At 51.2% G+C, this 19,278-nt stretch overlaps 1 protein-coding gene and 2 pseudogenes across 1 annotated transcript in view; all 3 read right to left on the bottom strand.

Moving 5' to 3' along the window:
* LOC119843336 (butyrophilin subfamily 1 member A1-like) overlaps window positions 1–19,278 on the bottom strand; it is a 1,931,986-nt gene that overhangs the window by 1,837,433 nt on the left and 75,275 nt on the right. The gene's annotated exons all lie outside the window — the stretch shown is intronic.
* LOC119843350 overlaps window positions 1–19,278 on the bottom strand; it is a 389,996-nt pseudogene that overhangs the window by 338,251 nt on the left and 32,467 nt on the right.
* The window catches only part of LOC119843304, a 218,056-nt pseudogene that overhangs the window by 166,324 nt on the left and 32,454 nt on the right, over window positions 1–19,278 (bottom strand).

Here is a 19,278-nt window from a genome sequence, read left to right as displayed (position 1 = left end):
GGAGCCGCGGGAAGGGCCCGGCTGGAGATTCCCCTCTCCCGGCTGCAGCCAGGGCTCCGGGCTCCCAGCACCAGCCGCCGGGGCTCGGGGATCTCGCCGGGAGCCAGAGTCGCCGCAGCGGCTGCGAGTCACTTCCCGCGGCCGGGCCTGAGCCCCGCGATCCGCCCCCCAGAGCCGCCCCCCAGCCGCTCCTGGGTCCTAGCGATCAACGCACCGCGATGCAGCCCCCCCCCCCCCCCAGAGCCCTGGGCTCGGGCAGCTTCTCCCAGCGCTAGGTCGGGATCCTGCCTAGAAGCCCCAGGATCGACGGGGGGACAGAAGGGAGCTCAGCAGATGGTCCAGCTTTGCTCTTTCACTTCCATTCTTCTTCACTTCTTCCGGTGGCTGCATTTGCATTGAGCAGCCTGATGGAAGTACCTGAGGCCTCTGTCTAGGCAGGCAGGGCCAGAAGCTAACACCAAGCCCCACTGAGAGCAGTGGGAGATTAGCCTGGAGTGTCAGGAGTGAAGGCTTGGCCCATGGGGACCCCAGGCACTGCAGCTGTTGCCACCTACATGGTGAATCGTCCGACACATCGCCAAAGGGATCTTCCACATTTTGCAAACTGGCCTCACCGGCTGACTGTCTAGGAGAACAGAAATCCTTTGTTAGAGCAGGAGAGTCTCTTCAATGTAGCACTCTTTCCGCGGCTCCCAGAGGGTCACAGTGTGAGTCTCTAGGAGGCTCTCAAGGAGTTCCCTGCTCAGTCACTTGACACCCACTAGCAATGGTCTCTGACAGTGGCATTGTAAAGGGGAGCTCAGCAGATGGTCCCTTCTACGGCTTCCTGAGTGGATTGGAGGTTGGTCTTGTCATTTAAGGCCTAGCTGTCAGAGTCAGGGCTCCTGGGTTCTCTGACTTGGGAAGTGGGTGGAGTCTAGGGGTTGGAGCTGGACTGGTATCAGTGCCACGCTTCCTTCCTGTCTCTGTCAGTGACGTTGTGTGTGACCTTGTAGCCAGTTGCTTTCTATCCCTATGCCCCAGCTAACAGGGATAACACGGACCCACCTCAGAGTGGCTGGCAGGGGTCACCTCGGTCATGGCTCAAGCTGGAATGAGTTGTGCTCTTGGTAGTGAAGGGCCCAGATTCAGTCCCCATGGATGCCCAGGGTGTCTGTATTGTGGCCGTGGTTGGACTCACCTAGCATTACAGGCTGTTTAGCCCAGTCCTGGCCAGGCGTGGTGCTTCTGCTCCTGGCCCTCTGTGGCACACAGCTCCATCACGCACAAGAACTTGGCCCACCAAGGACAATCTATCAGCTCCCTTCTGGTGCTCAGCTCCAAGATGGATGGTGAGCCCTAGCCAGACCATAGAAAGACAGGGTGGTGTTCTTTGGTGGAAACTGCTGGAGCTTCAGCCTCTGCTCCCTCCTCCACCCCCACGCTAAGGGCTTCAGAAGTGGTCCCTGACCCCAGGTAAACAAAGTAGCTGAGCTGAGGCCAGGGTGAGTGGATTTACTGCTTGGACTGATCCTAAGAGAAGAGCAGATTTCTCCTCTGCTCTAGGGAGAGTCCCATAGGAAAAGTAGCTGGGGTGAGGGTGGGGGTGGGGGCAATACAAGCACTACCCCTCAGCCCTTGAATAGCAGGCAACGAGGACTTCGGGAACCAAGGGACTAGTGTATCTTGTTGGAGAGCAGAAAAGGGCACTGGAGAAATTGTACAAAAGTCAATGTCACAGCTGGGTCAAGGGCAGCCAGATGTACTGGTCAGAGCCAGAGTCCACACCCACATGACAGGAGTCGAGAATCAGCTGGGTCAGAATACTGGAAGATCAGCAGCAAAAGACAAACTTGCGATCACAACCACAAATCAGATGCCAGGAAATCAAGCCAGGGCAGCAGCAGCTGAAACAGGCAGCACACAGTCCTCAAACTGGGGCTGAACTTCATGGGTCCTAGGTAATCAATTTTCAGCAGGCTTCCAGGTGGAGGGTTGGAGTGTGGCTGCTCCCATGAACCCTGCAGACCCGGGTTGAAGACCCCTGGGTCGTGACAGTGAGTGATCTCTCCCCGCTCAAATCTCTTGCAACAGGAAACAGTCTCCAGGATCCTGGACACATCCTCTGAGAATAAAATGAGGATATCATGATGAAAAATAGGTCTCTGTACCAGATCTGGGGACAGGGAAAGCTCCCAACCAGGATATGTAGCAGGAGCCCCCTGTTTGTTGCAAGAGCCCCAAGTGGCAGGACGAGTGAACGGTTCTTACCTCCCGGAGGTGCATGGAATCTTCCATCAGAGCCTCAATGGGACCCATGTTGCTTGGTTTGACAGGATGAGATAACCTGTCGCCACTGCTCCCTGAGCTGGGCTGGCTGCAGAATATATCTGTGTGAGAGGCTAGGACAGAGCCTGAAAGACAGATGTGACAATCAGGTTTCTGTCATCTCAGGGGGAGAACAGAGGGTCTGAACCCCAAAGAATAAGCAATTGACTCAACTGATTAAATGAAGAATTATTGTGCCATACAGGTACATCATAAGGTCTGCTCATGGATTGTAACTGGTTAAACACTGCTCTGCACTGACTGCTCTGACCACGGCTGGCCCAATGGCCCACCATACCCCCAACTTAGCAGCTCCAGCTATCAAAAGAGCAAGAACAAGAGGCCTTCCTGCTCCTGGGACAGAGGAGTAGGTTGATCTACCTGGATGTGAGTGTTGGCCTTCCCATATCCATGGTCTATACTCCATTCAGGGCAGCGCACAGGAACTGTGACCCCTATTCTGGATCTAGGGGCGTTTTCAGTTTGCTGGCAGGAGACTGTACATGAGACCTTGCAGTTACGGGGTGACCCAGGCACTAACATGGGCATGGAAGTTTGAGGAACAGGGCAGAGGCCTGTGTGGGGCAAGGAGGACAGGGATTTGGGAAGCAAGAGCAGAGGATCAAACACTTTCTTAATGTGGGACAGGATGAAATTCCCCATTTCAAAGATAGGGAAAGTGAGGTACCAGGTGGGAGAGTGACCTGGCCAGGATCACGTTACCACTCAATGGCAGGGCTGCAGTATAACCTGTTCCCTGCTCTCATCATTGGACCCTGTTGCCCCTTCTGTATGACTGCTCCAGCCATCCTCTCCCATAGGCCATCCCCACCACTCTCCAATACCAAGCCATTTCCATAACAGAAGCAGGCTTGTTACAGAGTTCACTCACCGATAGGTACCCCTTCGTGGCAAGGCCTGGTGTCACAGCTTTCTTGCGGGGCTTGCACCCCCACCGAAAGTCGCTAGGGCACTCTGGCAGTTTTTTGCCTGGGAATTGAGCCCTTCAGCCAGGTGACCAGCTTTTAGTCCTCTCCTTCCTGGGTCGTGCTCATCCCAAACGAAAAGTCCAAAAATGTCTTTAACCGAAACGAGGTCCTCTGTCCCTTTGGGGTCTCTTTCTCAACCTGACTTTGGCTTGGCCTGCCCTTGCTGGCCTTGGTAGCCCTTTCTATGGTCTTGTACGTCCCCTTCCGTAGAGACCATGGGAGAACCAGTCCTACCCTGGATTCTAGGTTCTGCCCCAAGGCCCTGTACTGAACAGCTAGGCCTGCCCTTGTACCTTTGCTGTGGTTTTCCCTGGCTTTCCCCTCAGGTGGAGCTCACTCTGTAATTCATTTGGCCTAGCTCCAGGCTTTATTGCCCACAGGCCAAGCCCCCCTGTCATATACGCGCCTCCTTAGAAACTGGCCCACACGTGGGGCAAGTTCTGTTCTTGTCTAAACTTCGTCCCTCGTCATCTCGTCGCTGTCACCAGCTGCGCACTTGTACAGCCTGCACCCACAGTGTTTCCAGCTCCATGGCCAGCTCGCTCACCAGCACTCAGAGGCCAGCCTTCTCTTTGGCAGTGTCCCAGCGCTCTTCCTGCAGCCACTCATTCCCCTTAACGGCTGCCTGCAGAGCCTCTTCTGAAGCCACTAGCTTCTTCTCTAGCCTTTTTGCTACTGCTGCTGCATCCCCCAAAATCTTTTCCATCAGGGTCGGAGAGCCCACCATGGACTGCTCCACCCTTGTGTTTGTCCCTACTTCATCTCTGGGCCAACCATTTCGTCCTTCACCAACCTGCAGCACCCGACAAGGTGTGTTGGTGGAGGGTCTGCAAGGTCCACGGCCAACCCTGCCATCTCTACCTAGCCTGCCTCATGTGGGTTTCTGTCAGAGGAACCTTCTCCTTTCTTTCTAATCTCTTGGGGTCCTGGCCCCTCCTTTTGCCACTCAGGAATTTCCTAAGCAGGCCGGGTCTTTCAATATGGCCTGCTTCTCTGCACCAAAACAAAGAACTCTTGTCCCCATCTTGGCTTTAGGCCACGCGTGTACACTTTCTCATGCCCTGCTCTCCTGGGCTAACCTTCTCAGCACAGCCCAGGCATGTTCTCCGTGTCTGCTCTTTTTGTCCATGGATATTCCCTTTGCAAGATCTCTCACAGGTATTGCTGCTGCTGCGTCTGTAGCTTCGCCTGCACTTCCTTCTGCTTCTGTTCCTTTTCTAGGAGCTGCTGGAGAAACCCCTAGACCTGCTTTGGCTGCTTAACCAGTCCCTGGAACTCAAATGGGAAATCCAGTGACCGGAGGACAGACCTTCCTTCAGCAACGAAGACTTCCATCAGTCCTCATGGATCACAGGCAGAATTCAGTCCTCCTGACTATGCCAATCATAAATGAATCTACTCATCGTTACATGCCCCCCCACCTCCCCCGGCGGCCAGGCATGGCATCACAGCCCTCTCACTGGGCTAGCGTCCCCCATCCATGGTCACTCCAGCACCATGGCAGTTTCTCTGCCTGGTAACTCAGCCCTCCAGACAGGTCACCACCTTTAGTCCACCCTTCTGGGGCCCAGCTTGTCTCACACTAGAAGTCCAAAGAGGTCTTTCCACAGAAAGAAGTCCTTCTGCCATCGCTGGGGCTCTTGCTCAGCCTGCAGCCTCTTTGCTGGGCTTGGTAACCTCTCTGGGTGTGTGTACACCCCCTACTTTGGGGCCAGTAGGGGAACCCAGTCTCACCCTGACATTCGTAGCAGCCCAGGCCCCGTACCCAACAGCTAGGTCTGCTCCTATCTCTTTGCTGCAGGTTTCCTTGGGCACTTCCTACCTCTCTTCTCTAGTTTCCTTGCTGCTCTGAACTACCTCGTTCTCATTCCTGTGGATACCCCAGCTGGGCTGTGTCATCACTGAAGTCTGGCTCTTTACGGGGAGGTACATGGTGCTTCTCAGTTAGGGCTCATTCTGTAATCAGCTTGGCTAAGCCCCAGGCTGTGCAGCCCAGGGGAAAGCACCCTGTTACAGGTCTGCTCTGCCCACTCCTACTGTTACTGGACTGGCGTCCTTGCTCCTCATTTCATACCTGGTTTCCAGAGGGGCTGAGTACACAGAGGCCCCACTGCCTGGAACTGGAGTTTGCTTGTTCTGGTGACTCTGACATTCAGGCCCTTCATCATTCAGAGGCTGACAGGTGTGGTGAGGGGGCTGGAGAAACCCTACTGCTGAGCGGAAGGAAGTCAAAGAGTTGGGATTCTGGGAGTTGATGGGTTCGTTTGCCCTGCTGCGGGAAGTGGAGCTGGAGACCGGAGATGCCATGTGAATGAGACAACCTGATGCTCTCTTCATGCCCGAGGGGCTGGAGCCTCCTGCCAGAAACGCTCTCAGGAGTCCAGGTTTGAGGACGTCTCTGGGGATCCCCTTCCTAGGAACAAAACCAGGGTGGTACGATGATGGAGATGTCTCTGTCCCAGAGCTGGAAACCAGGGACAGGGGAAGCTCACAGCCAGGCTATGCATCGGGGATGCCATTTCTCCCCCAAGAGACCCACATACCCCAAGGAGTAAATGGCTCTTACCTCCATGAGGGAGTGGGGTCTTCCATCTAAGCCTCTTTGAGACCCAATGTTGCTTGCTTTGATGGAATGAGGTGAGCTGTCCCCACTGCTCCCTGACATGGCTCAGCTACAGGATGCACCCGTCTGGGAGGCTGTGCCAGATCCCAGAGCCTGGAAGAGAGCTGGGAAGGAGGTTCCTATTCATTTCACACCCAGAGACCCTATAGAAGGGCCAAGGGGAGAATAAAAGGGAGGTGGTGAAGCTAGTCCTGAGCCTCTGTCCCACCCCGACCTCCTCAAAAGTGGAGCTTTCCGAGCTTCAGTGGGGCCGGGGCAGTGGCCCTAACCCAGTGGCCTTTCTGCACCATATGGGGCAGGGAGAGCTCTGCCTGGGTGCAGGGGGAATGGGATGTGGGAAGCCCAAGGAAAGAGGGGAGGGGAATGGGTGTGAGGGAAAGAGCTCCTGCCCCAGAAGAAGGAAATTTGGGGGGCAGAGGGAAGGACCCAGCTCCACAGAGAGGGGAGAGAGTTTCTGTGAGTACCAGGGGGCTCCATTTCCCCTTCCACTAGCTCCCCATTTACAGGGAGCCAGAGCAGTACCTGCAGCAGGGAGGGGGAGTTGCTGGTGGCCTCAGAGGCAGAGCCCCTGCAGCGCCTCAGGCATCTGGTGCAAGTGCCGGATGATGTGGAGCTGGTGCATCACATTGGCTGTGACGCCCTCCTGCTGCAAGGGAACGAGGAGCTGTCAGAGACTCAGATGCCCCCACGGAATCAGGGCACCTGGAACCAGCAGCATTTCCACCCAGCACCCGCCCACCTCTGAGGAATGGATTCTCCCTCCTGACCCCCAGAATGGAGTCTTGTTGTCCTTTCTAGTGACCTCCAGAGCCAACCCCTCTCCTTGTAGGGTGAGCTCCTGCCACCTCCCCCTCAGTGCCCCTGACAGCTGTTCCACCTCCAATCCACAGCTCAAGTTCTCAGACCCCTCTCCTCCACCCCCACCCAGGTTGGGCAGGGAGGGGGCTCTAGCAGGGAGGGCAGGACGGATTCTGGCAGCAGTGAAGTGGGATGTGGGGAGGTTGAGACCTTTCCCCAAGTCACCCCATCCACTAATGCTGAAGCCGCAGGATGGCAGCCCTGGCGAATGGGGCAGATCAGCAGATGACTGAATCCGTTCTCTCTAGAGCGGGTCCAGCCCTGCCAGCAGCAGGACCAGCTTCCCACACCCATGTGCCTCAGCCCTTCCTGGTCAGTCGCCATCACCCCTCAAATCCTTGGCCTCCCAGGCTGCCAGTGATGGGAGCAACTCTGGGCGATGGCTCGGGTGACAGGAGAGGCTCGCAGGGGGCACTTAGAGGACTCTGCTGCCCTTCCAAGAACACAAGTCCGTGATGAGGCAATGCTGGTCATTAATTAGCCTTGCTAAAGAGCTGGGCTGGAGCTTCTCCAGGACAAGCTGGCTCCCTCTTGCTCATGGAGGTGAATTCATCTCCCTTCCCAGTGGCGCCTGCTCTCACTCTCATTCCCCACCAGGCTCCTTGCTGCCAGGCCAGCAAATGGCCATTGGACAGGAATGAGGCCTAGGCCCCGCCCCAATCTCCTGAGTCTAATGCAGCTGCTCACTGTGTCCCCCATCAGCTGCTGGGCTTCCCCCAGGAGGGAGTAGGTGAGGAGCAGCCCAGCCTGGCTGACACGCAGCAGGGGTTCGTGGATGGCCAGCACTGCCATCCGGAGGAAGAATCTTCTCTGCCCCTCCGAGAAGAACTTTCCGAAGACCTAAAGCCAACTGGATGTGAGGCTTCAGCAGATTGCCCAGAACCAGGCTCCAAATCCTGGACTAGAACGGCATCTCCGTCTAGTGGCTCCAGGAGGCAGCCACCCGCACTGCCAGAGCTATGTCATGCCCTGGCGCAGTGTCCTTACTCCCCCACCCTGGCTGTGTTCTTGTAGCCCAGGAGCCTGCTGTCCTGGTGCCAGTCCCAGATCCACAGGTCTTTGGCCTCATGGATGGTCAGGCCTGGGAAAGAGAGACACACACAGGTTTGTCATTCGGGTTGCAGTGCTTGTGTCCTTCCAATCCCATTGGTGGCTGCACAGTGGGCAGAGTCCTCGCTGTGTGCCTGGCCCAACACAATTGCAAGGGGTGGTGTAGAACACAGAAAGAGACAGACAGAGACTCATCCTCCAGCTGGGGTCAGTCTGAGAGAAATTGGCTGGGGTCCCAGTCTCACTCTTCTCTCGGGTGCCATTTCCCAGCTGGGTTCCTTGCCCCTCTGGTACAGCAGCAGCTGGTAGAGCCGGTAAACCCCCTCCCTGGCCTGCCAGCTGATGTCCTTGGATGGGTCACCGACGAACAGAGACAGCTGTACCACATGGTTACCCATCCTGGGGAATTCGGCTGAGTTCTAATGGAAGGGAGAGGGAGAGGAGACTCCATCAGCATTTTCTTGTCAGCTTCCAGTCCCCGGCTGGGCTAGGACTCTCCTTCCCCTCAGCCCCTCTGCAGGAAAGCTAGAGGATAGGAATGAGAGCTAGATCCTTAATTTTCTCTGCCTGCAAGGGAGCCTGGAGCACAGGGATGTGGGCAGGGCCCTCCATGAGGATTTGCTTCCCCAGCTGGTCCAGGATGACAGGAAGGCATGAATGTGGAGCATGGTCCCCTTAAAAGCGAGAGTCACCACTTAACCAGGACAAGAAGAACTTGACTCAAGCCAGGCTCATTCTCTGCTCTGACTCTGCCTCCCCAACACTCCTAACCCACAACCCCTGAAGCAGCAGATCCTACAGCCTGTTGGAGCCAGCCCATCTACGCCTGGAGTCAGGAAGCTGAGGTCAGAGGCCACTTATGTCAAACTCAGGGAGTGCGATGGTGGATCTGAGCAGGGCCGTGCTGCTCGTAATGGCCCTGTCTCTCTCTCGCAACACCCTGGACACGATCCAGTAGTTAATGTGCTGTGGGGAAAGAAGGCAGCTCAGGATCAATGGGTAGGTGCATGTGTTGTGCCAATGAGCCTCTCCCCAACCCCAGGGGCTGAGACATTGTATGCGCGGTGGAATATCTGATTCATTGATCGCAGAGCTTTAGAAGGGGATTGTTGCCCCCAGGACAATGCTTGTAGGTCACAACTTGTCAGTGTCTCTCTAGATTGGGACAATGCTCAGTGTCGGGGCTGGTCCCATCCTCCCTGAACTCCTGATTCCTGAACATCTCACCAGGAAGGAGACAGACCCTTCACTCCTCCCTGGCTCTCAAGTCCTTGGTTGGGTGAAGCGACTGAGTGTGAGCACAATCCCCCCAGGAATCTCGGGGCCCGTCAGAGACAAGGGCTGATTCTCTGGGGTCCTCCTGTTTCTCTAGGAATGTGCCTGTGACTCTTCTCTGAGGACCATCTTCTGGATCTCACAGGAAGGGTTCGGACTCTCACTCCCCAAGCCATGATTAGTGCTCAACAGAACCAGGCAGGGCTCTGGCTTGAAGTCACAGCTCCTTCCTCTGTCCTTCAAGGAGGAAGGGCCTGACACTGCGTTGCACTGACTGCCCTGAACAAGGACTGTCCAGTGGGGCCCCAGCTAGGAGGACAGACTGGAAAAATGGATCTAAGAGTTAAGGTAAAATTGCCCCCACCCCTCTCATTGGGCTCACCTCCAAGATGTAGTGGAACCTGTTTGTGTCTGGGGACTCTGCCAGCAGGTTCCCCAGCATGGCATCCAGGAGGTCTGGCAAGACCCTGTGCAGATCCTGCAAAGCAAGGGAGAGTCATGGGTCAGAGTTAGGGAAACTGGGGTTACACCTGCCACAGGATGGGTAGAGGGAGTCTCTGGGAAGCACTGGTGAGACCCCCAAACACATATCCTGGCCTCTGTCATTCACATTCCACTGCAGGCAATTAGCAAGGATTCATGGCAGGATCACAGCTGGCTCTTCAATCCATGATTTAGCATGATCTACCTGGACTTGGGTGGTGTCCTTCTCCATGCCCAGGGTGAAGACTGCATGCAGGGCAGCTCGAAGGAGGTGGATCTCCAGCTCTGGCTCAAGGGCAGGTGTCATGGTGCTGGCAAGAGAGAGGAGCCGGTAATAGACTGTGCAGTGCAGGGGTGGGACTGGCACCAACACGGATGTGAAACTGCAGGGAAATAGAAAAGGAGTACTTGTGGCACCTTAGAGACTAACATTGTTAGTCTCTAAGGTGCCACAAGTACTCCTTTTCTTTTTGCGAATACAGACTAACACGGCTGCTACTCTGAAACCTGCAGGGAAATAGGCAGAGGCTGGCGAGAATGGAAACTGAGGCACCGAGCCAGGGAATGTTAAGGCCAAGGTTTCCCAGACAGACAGTGGCAGGGCAGGAATGGTGCCTGTTCCTTGGATCCTGCTGCCCCTCCTGTATCTGATCCTGGGGTCAGCCTCTCCCCAAAGCCACTGCAATGTTACTGGAGTGAAAAGAACAGAGCAGCCAGGAGAGAGTGAACCTTCCTGCCACCTCTGCCAGAGGAACCACTCTTGGGAGGTGACCTGGGAGTGAAAGAGGCAGTGACTCCCAGCCATGGGCGAGGGGATCCAGGCAAGAGGGTCTCAGTACCTGAGGTTGCCCACAGCAATCAGGGAGTTGGCCAGGACGGCGCCGGATGGAGAGTCATCAGGAAGCTCCTCAATGAGCTCCTGTGAGACCCAAAGGAGCATGTGAGATTCGAGCCTCACTGACAATTCCCAATGAGGAGATTACACACCGAGCAGGATCCCCCGCCTGCCTCCCACTCCTCCAATTCCTGCTGTCAAGGTTCCTTCCCCACTCTGAACTCTAGGGAACAGATGTGGAGACCTGCATGAAAAACCCCCTAAGCTTATTTTTACCAGCTTAGGTTAAAGGTACAAATTATTTTACCCAAGGTACAAACTATTTTACCTTTTGTCCCTGGACTTTATTGCTGCCACCACCAAGCATCTAACAAAATAGCACCAGAAAAGAGCCCACTTGGAAACGTCTTTCCCCCCAAAATCCCCCAAGCCCTACATCCCCTTTCCTGTGGAAGGCTTGATAAAAATCCTCACCAATTTGCATAGGTGAACACAGACCTAAACTCTTGGATCTTAAGAACAAGGAAAAAGCAATCAGGTTCTTAAAAGAAGAATTTTAATTAAAGAAAAAGTAAAAGAATCACCTCTGTAAAATCAGGATGGTAAATACCTTACAGGGTAATCAGATTCAAAACATAGAGAATCCCTCTAGGCAAAACCTTAAGTTACAAAAAGACACAAAAACAGAAATATACATTCCATTCAGCACAGCTTATTTTATCAGCCATTTAAACAAAACAGGTTTCAGAGTAGCAGCCGTGTTAGTCTGTATTCGCAAAAAGAAAAGGAGTACTTATGACACCTTCGAGACTAACAAATTTACTAGTTATGCGACCCCCGAGCATGCTCTAATAAATTTGTTAGTCTCTAAGGTGCCACAAGTACTCCTTTTCTTTAAACAAAACAGAATCTAATACATATCTAACTAGATTGCTTATTAGCCCTTTACAGGAGTTCTGACCTACATTCCTGCTCTGGTCCTGGCAAAAGAACACACAGAATGAGAGAACCCTTCCCCCCCCCACCCTTCCAGCTTTGAAAGTATCTTGTCTCCTCACTGGTCATGCGCCAGCGAGGTTATCTTTAGCTTCTTAACCAAAAAAGAAGCTTACAAGAAGTGGAAGATTGGACAAATGACCAGGGGAGAGTATAAAAATATTGCTCGGGCATGCAGGAGTGAAATCAGGAAGGCCAAATCACACCTGGAGTTGCAGCTAGCAAGAGATGTTAAGAGTAACAAGAAGGGTTACTTCAGGTATGTTAGCAACAAGAAGAAAGTCAAGGAAAGTGTGGGCCCCTTACTGAATGAGGGAGACAACCTAGTGACAGAGGATGTGGAAAAAGCTAATGTACTCAATGCTTTTTTTGCCTCTGTCTCCACGAACAAGGTCAGCTCCCAGACTACTGTACTGGGCAGCACAGCATGGGGAGGAGGTGACCAGCCCTCTGTGGAGAAAGAGGTGGTTTGGGACTATTTAGAAAAGCTGGACGAGCACAAGTCCATGGGGCTGGATGCGCTGCATCCGAGAGTGCTAAAGGAGTTGGCAGATGTGATTACAGAGGCATTGGCCATTATCTTTGAAAACTGATGGCAATCGGGGGAGGTCCCGGACGACTGGAAAAAGGCTAATGTAGTGCCCATCTTTAAAAAAGGGAAGAAGGAAGATCCTGGGAACTACAGACCAGTTAGCCTCACCTCAGTCCCTGGAAAAATCATGGAGCTGGTCCTCAAGGAATCAATTCTGAAGCACTTAGAGGAGAGGAAAGTGATCAGGAACAGTCACCATGGATTCACCAAGGGCAAGTCATGCCTGACTAATCTAATTGCCTTCTGCAACGAGATAACTGGCTCTGTGGATGAGGGGAAAGCAGTGGACTTGTTGTTCCTTGACTTTAGCAAAGCTTTTGACACAGTCTCCCACAGTATTCTTGCCAGCAAGTTAAAGAAGTATGGGCTGGATGAATGGACTATAAGGTAGATAGAAAGTTGGCTAGATTGTTGGGCTCGACGGGTAGTGATCAATGGCTCCATGTCTAGCTGGCAGCCGGTATCAAGTGGAGTGCCACAAGGGTCAGTCCTGGGGCCGGTTTTGTTCAATATCTTCATTAATGATCTGGAGGATGGTGTGTATTGCACCCTCAGCAAGTTTGCAGATGACACTAAACTGGGAGGAGAGGTAGATACGCTGGAGGGTAGGGATAGGATACAGAGGGACCTAGACAAATTAGAGGATTGGGCCAAAAGAAATCTGATGAGGTTCAACAAGGACAAGTGCAGAGTCCAACACTTAGGACGGAAGAATCCCATGCACTGCTACAGACTAGGGACCGAATGGCTCGGCAGCAGTTCTGCAGAAAAGGACCTAGGGGTTACAGTGGACAAGAAGCTGGATATGAGTCAGCAGTGTGCCCTTGTTGCCAAGAAGGTCAATAGCATTTTGGGATGTATAAGTAGGAGCATTGCCAGCAGATCGAGGGACGTGATCGTTCCCCTCTATTCGACATTGGTGAGGCCTCATCTGGAGGCCTCATCTGGAGTGTCCAGTTTTGGGCCCCACGCTACAAGAAGGATGTGGAAAAATTGGAAAGAGTCCAGCGGAGGGCAACAAAAATGATTAGGGGACTGGAACACATGACTTATGAGGAGAGGCTGAGGGAACTGGGATTGTTTAGTCTGTGGAAGAGAAGAATGAGGGGGGATTTGATAGCAGCTTGTAGGGACTGCGACTGGGCTGTAGGAACTGCGACCCCAACCCTACTGATGAGAAACAAGCCTGGGGAGGGGAAGCTACTGGCTCAGGGTCACACCAAGTGTCAGAGCTATGGATGGGACCCAGCAGTCCTTATTTCCAGGCTCATTCGCTAACCACTGCTGCACACTCCCTCCCACAGCTGGCAATTACAACCAGGCCCTCATGTCCGCTCCCCCTGCCTTTGAGAGGGAGTGTGCTCCGCTGGAGTTACTGGACCAGGGGATTGGGAGGCAGGACTCCTGAGTTCCATTGCTGGGTTTCCTATTGGTTCCATTGCCAGTGATTTTCCTTTTCCTGTGGGACTTTGGGCAAGTTGCTCCCCCCTCTATGGCTCTGTCCCCAGCAGTCAAATGGGGATTTAACACTTTCCACTATTGGAAAGTGCTGGGAGAATCCCCCAGCAAAAGCTGCTCTGACAGTGCCAAGCAGCATCTGACCATTAAAGGTCGGAGCACACTGCACAGGAGGAGGAGTGTTTGGCTCTGGGATTTCACTTCAGCTCAGTCTATAGAGAGGGGCCCAGCCATGGAGTTTGGCTCAAGAAGACCAATTCTCCAATTTGTTAAGGTCAGTGTGAATTCCAATCCTGTGCTCCAAAGTGCTTGGTGTCATTTGCAAATTTTAGAAGCATACTCTCCACTCCATTTTCCAAATCATTAATGAAAATATTGAATAGTACCGGACCCCAAACTGATCCCTGCCGGACCCACTAGGTACACCCTCTCCGTTGGACAGCTAAACATGGAGAAGGGCTCTTGGAGAATGGGCTTTCAACCAGCTCTGCACCCATATTACAAAAAGAAAAGGAGTACTGGTGGCACCTTAGAGACTAACAAATTTATTAGAGCATAAGCTTTCGTGAGCTACAGCTCACTTCATCGGATGCATCCGATGAAGTGAGCTGTAGCTCACGAAAGCTTATGCTCTAATAAATTTGTTAGTCTCTAAGGTGCCACCAGTACTCCTTTTCTTTTTGCGAATACAGACTAACACGGCTGCTACTCTGAAACCCATATTACAGTAATTGCATCCAGACCACATTTCCCTAGTTTGCTTGTGAGACTGTCCTATGGATAGATCACATCTACTGTTTACCCACCTCCACTAGGCCCGTAACCCTGCCAAAGAAGGCAATAGGATTGGTTTGGAATGATTTGTTCTTGACAAATTCATGCTCACTAGTCCTAAGAACCAAATTATCCTTGTAGGTACTGACAAACTGATTGTTTAATAATGTATTCCAGTATCTTTCCAGCTTTGGAAGTGAGGCTAGTGAGTCTGTAAGTCCCAGGGTTCTCTTTGTTCCCCTTTTAAAGATAGGTCCTGTCTTGTTAATGGAAGGGAAGATGTTCTTTTTCAGGGATCTCAGACGAGAACTGGGTCACAGCACCTGGTTTGTTAAGGCCACAAAAATGGAGGCAGGAACCTCTTCTCTCCTGCTGGCAAAGAACCCCAGGTACCTAAAAGACAGGGACTCACATCCCTGAATGGGCTTTAAAAAAGGCAATGGTTAAATAATTTGGCCCCAACCATTTCTTGTTTCTGCAGACTAGACATTTTAGAAAACTTTTGAATTCCTTGGTGCTAAACACTGTGAAACTCTACTTTCTCCTTCACAGAGGGCTTTAATGCCCCTTATCTCACTCAGGCTCATGACTGCCCAGAGTTTGAGAATTGTCCCTGTTCCCACTGGACAGATAGGGAGGAGCCTGAGGTACAGAGAAGGGAAGTGACCTACACAAGGGCCTACACAGCAAGGCGGTGGCAGAGCCAGAAAGAGAAGCCACCAGTCCTGACTCCTGTTCTAATGGACAACAAACCCCCCAGAGGCAGGGATAGAGCCCAGGAATGGAGATGGTGGGGAAATTTCATTGAAACCATTTCTGTCAGAAAATCCCATTCAGACTAATCCAGTTTGTTTCTTGAAACCATAACAAGTGAGATGAAAGTTCTTTGCAAAAATATTTCGTTGCAAAACAAAAGCACCTCCTGTTCGTCACAGTGTGTTAAATTGTCTCGTCGCACACAAAGAGGAGATCTCAGATCTCGAAAATTAGATGAGATGCTTCAGTCTGAGCTAAGTAGTTGCTGCTCTTAACAATTTCAAAATAAAAAAATACAGATAAAATAGAAAAGGAGAACTTGCGGTACCTTAGAGACTAACAAATTTATTTGAGCATAAGCTTTCGTGAGCTACAGCTCACTTCATCGGATGCATGCCGTGGAAAATACAGTGGGGAGATTTATATACATAGAGAACATGAAACAATGGGTGTTACCATACACACTGTAACCAGAGCGATCACTTAAGGTGAGCTATTACCAGCAGGAGAGCCGGGGAGGGGAGGGGGGCCTTTTGTAGTGGTAATCAAGGTGGGCCATTTCCAGCAGTTGACAAGAATGTCTGAGGAACAGGGCGGGGGGGGGGGGGGATAAACATGGGGAAATAGTTTTACTTTGTGTAATGACCCATCCACTCCCAGTCTCTATCCAAGCCTAAGTTAATTGTATCCAGTTTGCAAATTAATTCCAATTCAGCAGTCTCTCGTTGGAGTCTGTTTTTGAAGTTTTTTGTTGAAGAATTGCAACTTTTACATCTGTAATCGAGTGACCAGAGAGATTGAAGTGTTCTCTGACTGGTTTTGAATGTTATAATTCTTGACGTCTGATTTGTGTCCATTTATTCTTTTACATAGAGACTGTCCAGTTTGACCAATGTACATGGCAGAGGGGCATTGCTGGCACATGATGGCATATATCACACTGGTAGATGTGCAAGTGAACAAGCCTCTGATAGTGTAGTTGATATGATTAGGCCCTATGATGGTGTCCCCTGAATAGATATGTGGACAGAATTGGCAACGGGCTTTGTTGCAAGGATAGGTTCCTGGGTTAGTGGTTCTGTTGTGTGGTGTGTGGTTGCTGGTGAGTATTTGCTTCAGATTGGGGGGCTGTCTGTAAGCAAGGACTGGCCTGTCTCCCAAGATCTGTGAGAGTGATGGGTCGTCCTTCAGGATAGGTTGTAGATCCTTGATGATGCATTGGAGAGGTTTTAGTTGGGGGCTGAAGGTGATGGCTAGTGGCTACTACAAGAGAGGCCCAACAAAGAAAATAACAGAATGTCACAAGGTACCACAATTACTCCTTTTCTTTTTGCTAATACAGACTAACACGGCTGCTACTCTGAAACCAGATAAAATAGAATATTTCAGCTATTCTATGTCATATGTCTATGTCTATGTCATAATCTGATCTGAGTAAACATGATAGGACACCTCATATTATGCACTACTCCTAGTGACACTCTCCAATGGATCCCCATCCTCCACCCACCGCGAGGTAGGTAGAAGCGGATCATTATTATCCCTACTTGAAAGAGGGAGAAGCTAAGGCTGAAAAAGGAGAATTGACTTGCCTTAGGTCATATAGCCAGTCAGTGGCAGAGTTGGGAATAGGACCCAAGAGCCCTGATTTTCAAATTAACCATTGGATCTCGAATTTCATACATACATTGAATGACCTGAATAAAGTGCTCTCAAATGAGCTCCAAACCAACAACAGTGCTCAGTAATTATTCAGCAAGTATTTTAGGAGAACTGGAATGTTCGAGAGAATCATGAACTGCTCAGAGACAATTAATGCAGAGAAGCAGCAAAATTCGTCAAACTGGTTGACTGAATTCGTCAAATTTATTCGACTGGTTAGGACTTATTTACTTTGTCTTAAAAGAGAACAACAAGGACCTGAGTCTCCTCCCTGTCAATAACCCCCTGCTCAGCCAATCAGGGTAGAGACTGAGGACAGGACGCTGAGGGTTCTCACCAGAGAGCCCAAAGGATGGCCCAGGTCACTGCCCAAGCACTATTTCAGCCTCACATTTTTGGGTGGACCTCCCACAATGGGAGCTGCAGAGCACTCCCCTGCGACACACACACACACACACACTCCTCCTGGTGTTGGGAGGGGAACATGAGAAAGGACAAAAGAAGCAAGAGAAGAAGAGAAAGGAGGGAGGGAGGGAGCAAAAGGTGAAACAAAAAGGACAAACCCTAATGTCCCCAGTGATTCTAAGGGACAAAATTCTAGGTGCGGAATGAAGTTCTGCCTCCTTAAGCTCGTGTTTTCCACGCCTAGAATTTAACTGTCACCAGATAGATCAGACTGAACAGGTTTCAAACCTCGAGGAGGCTCTTACCTTCTAAACAGGGACGTCTGTTTTCTAGTAAAATAGAAAAAGGAAAGGAGAAAACTTAAAAGAGGTTCCTCCTCGCGCTCAGGTACGTGAACCCTAATACTCTCTCAGTCCTCAAAGAAAAACTTCGAGAAGGAGACTTGCTGAAGCAAAGCCACGGGGTCTCCGAGGTTTCCCTGGCCCCTCGCCCCTGTCCTGCCTGGCTGATGTCAGCATCTCTCTGTGAGGTCACCACCTCCCCACCACCTTGGACCAAGAGTCTGCAAAAGGCCTTTGTGATCTCACTGCCACACCCCTCCCTTGCTGTGCTAATGTCCTGCTGCTGGCCAGGCACTTTGGAGGTTTGAGCTGCTCCCTGTGGATCACCCCACTCAATGAGTGTTCATTCTAGGAAGACAGTAAAACATCAGATGCTGCTCCCAATGCTACACTCAGTTTTTCAGAAATGAGCAGACTTTATGGCCAGAAAAGACCATTAGAGCATCTAATCTGACCCCCTGCATATCACAGGCCTCCGGTATGACACAATAGCTACTTTTTGGGCAAACACATTCCAGAAAGGCTTCTAGTCTTCAATAAATGACATCAAGCGATGGAGAATCCACCACTTTCCTTGGTAGCTTGTTCCTGTGGTGACTCATCCTCGCTGTTGAATATTTGTGCCTTATTTGCAATATGAATTTGTCTCTTTTCACCTTCCAGCCATTGGGTCTTGTTATGCCTTTCTCTGCTACATTAAAGATCTCTTTAATACCCGATATTTTCTCTCCATTAAGGCACTTCAACACTTCAATGAAGTCACCTTTCAATCTTCTTTTGATAAGCTAAACAGGTTGAGCTCTTTCAATAGCTCACTAGAAGGCATGTTTTCTCCAGCCCTCAGAACATTTGGTGGCTCCTTGCTACCCCAGCTCCAATTTCACAACATCTTTTTCAAATGAGGACACCAAAACTGGATGCAGTATTCCAATATCAGTCTCACTGATGCCGTGACCCCTCCTGTGATGTTATTGACATAATCTGTAACTCTATAGATCATGTTGCGACCACTGTTATATATTTGCAGCCACTATTGTATAAAGGTTGTCATGTAAGGGGTCTATGGAGAGGTTATGATTGGCTGATTATAATTATGCTATCTGTATATGTGTATCATTTTTGTAGTTGAAGTTATGAATACTGACTCTATACTGTCTGTATTTCAAACTTGTGCTATGCTTCCGGGGAACACCCCAAACAAGTTGGTGTCAGCTCTGCCTAGCCTGCTTGATGGCCCATTAAGGACCATCAGCTATACAATCGACCCATTGAGAGAAGGCAGATACACCTTGTGACTCAGCAAGGTATGCAGGGACCTGCCTATGGACAGAACTCTGAGGTTTTTCTATGCCACGGGCTGGATAGAGTGTCCTTGGGACAAAGAAAGCAAAGACCACATGGCAAGAGACCATAAAAGGCTGATGCCTCACCTTCATCTTGTCTTCAACCCTGCTTCATATCTCTGAAGGGACTTTGCTACAAACTGAAGCTCTATACAAAGGACTGAATGACCCAACCCAGCTGTGGATGTACTCCAGAGACTTGATTTGAACCTGCAGTTTATTCTATGCTACAAGCCTGAACCAAGAACTTTGCCATTACTGTATGTATTTCATTTAACCAATTCTAGCTCTCATCTATATGTTTTTCCCTTTATGAACCTTTAGATTTTAGCGTGGGGCAGGAACGGTGACTGTGGGCGGGGGGTGGAGGGGGCCTGTGCTGGTGGAGGGTCCCACCGAAAAATGGGAGGGTCTGAGGGGGAAGGGCAGGCTCAGGGTTAGTCTGCCCTGGCAGTAGAGGAAGGGGGTCACTAGGCCTGTAGTATAGGATTCTGCTCTGATGAACTGAGCATGCTCAGTACACCATAAGTA

This window comes from Dermochelys coriacea, chromosome 14, assembly GCF_009764565.3.
Source record: "Dermochelys coriacea isolate rDerCor1 chromosome 14, rDerCor1.pri.v4, whole genome shotgun sequence".
NCBI classification, from domain to species: Eukaryota; Metazoa; Chordata; order Testudines; family Dermochelyidae; genus Dermochelys; species Dermochelys coriacea.
Note: the sequence above shows the minus strand (reverse complement) of the source record. Positions and strands in the feature narration are given on the sequence as shown.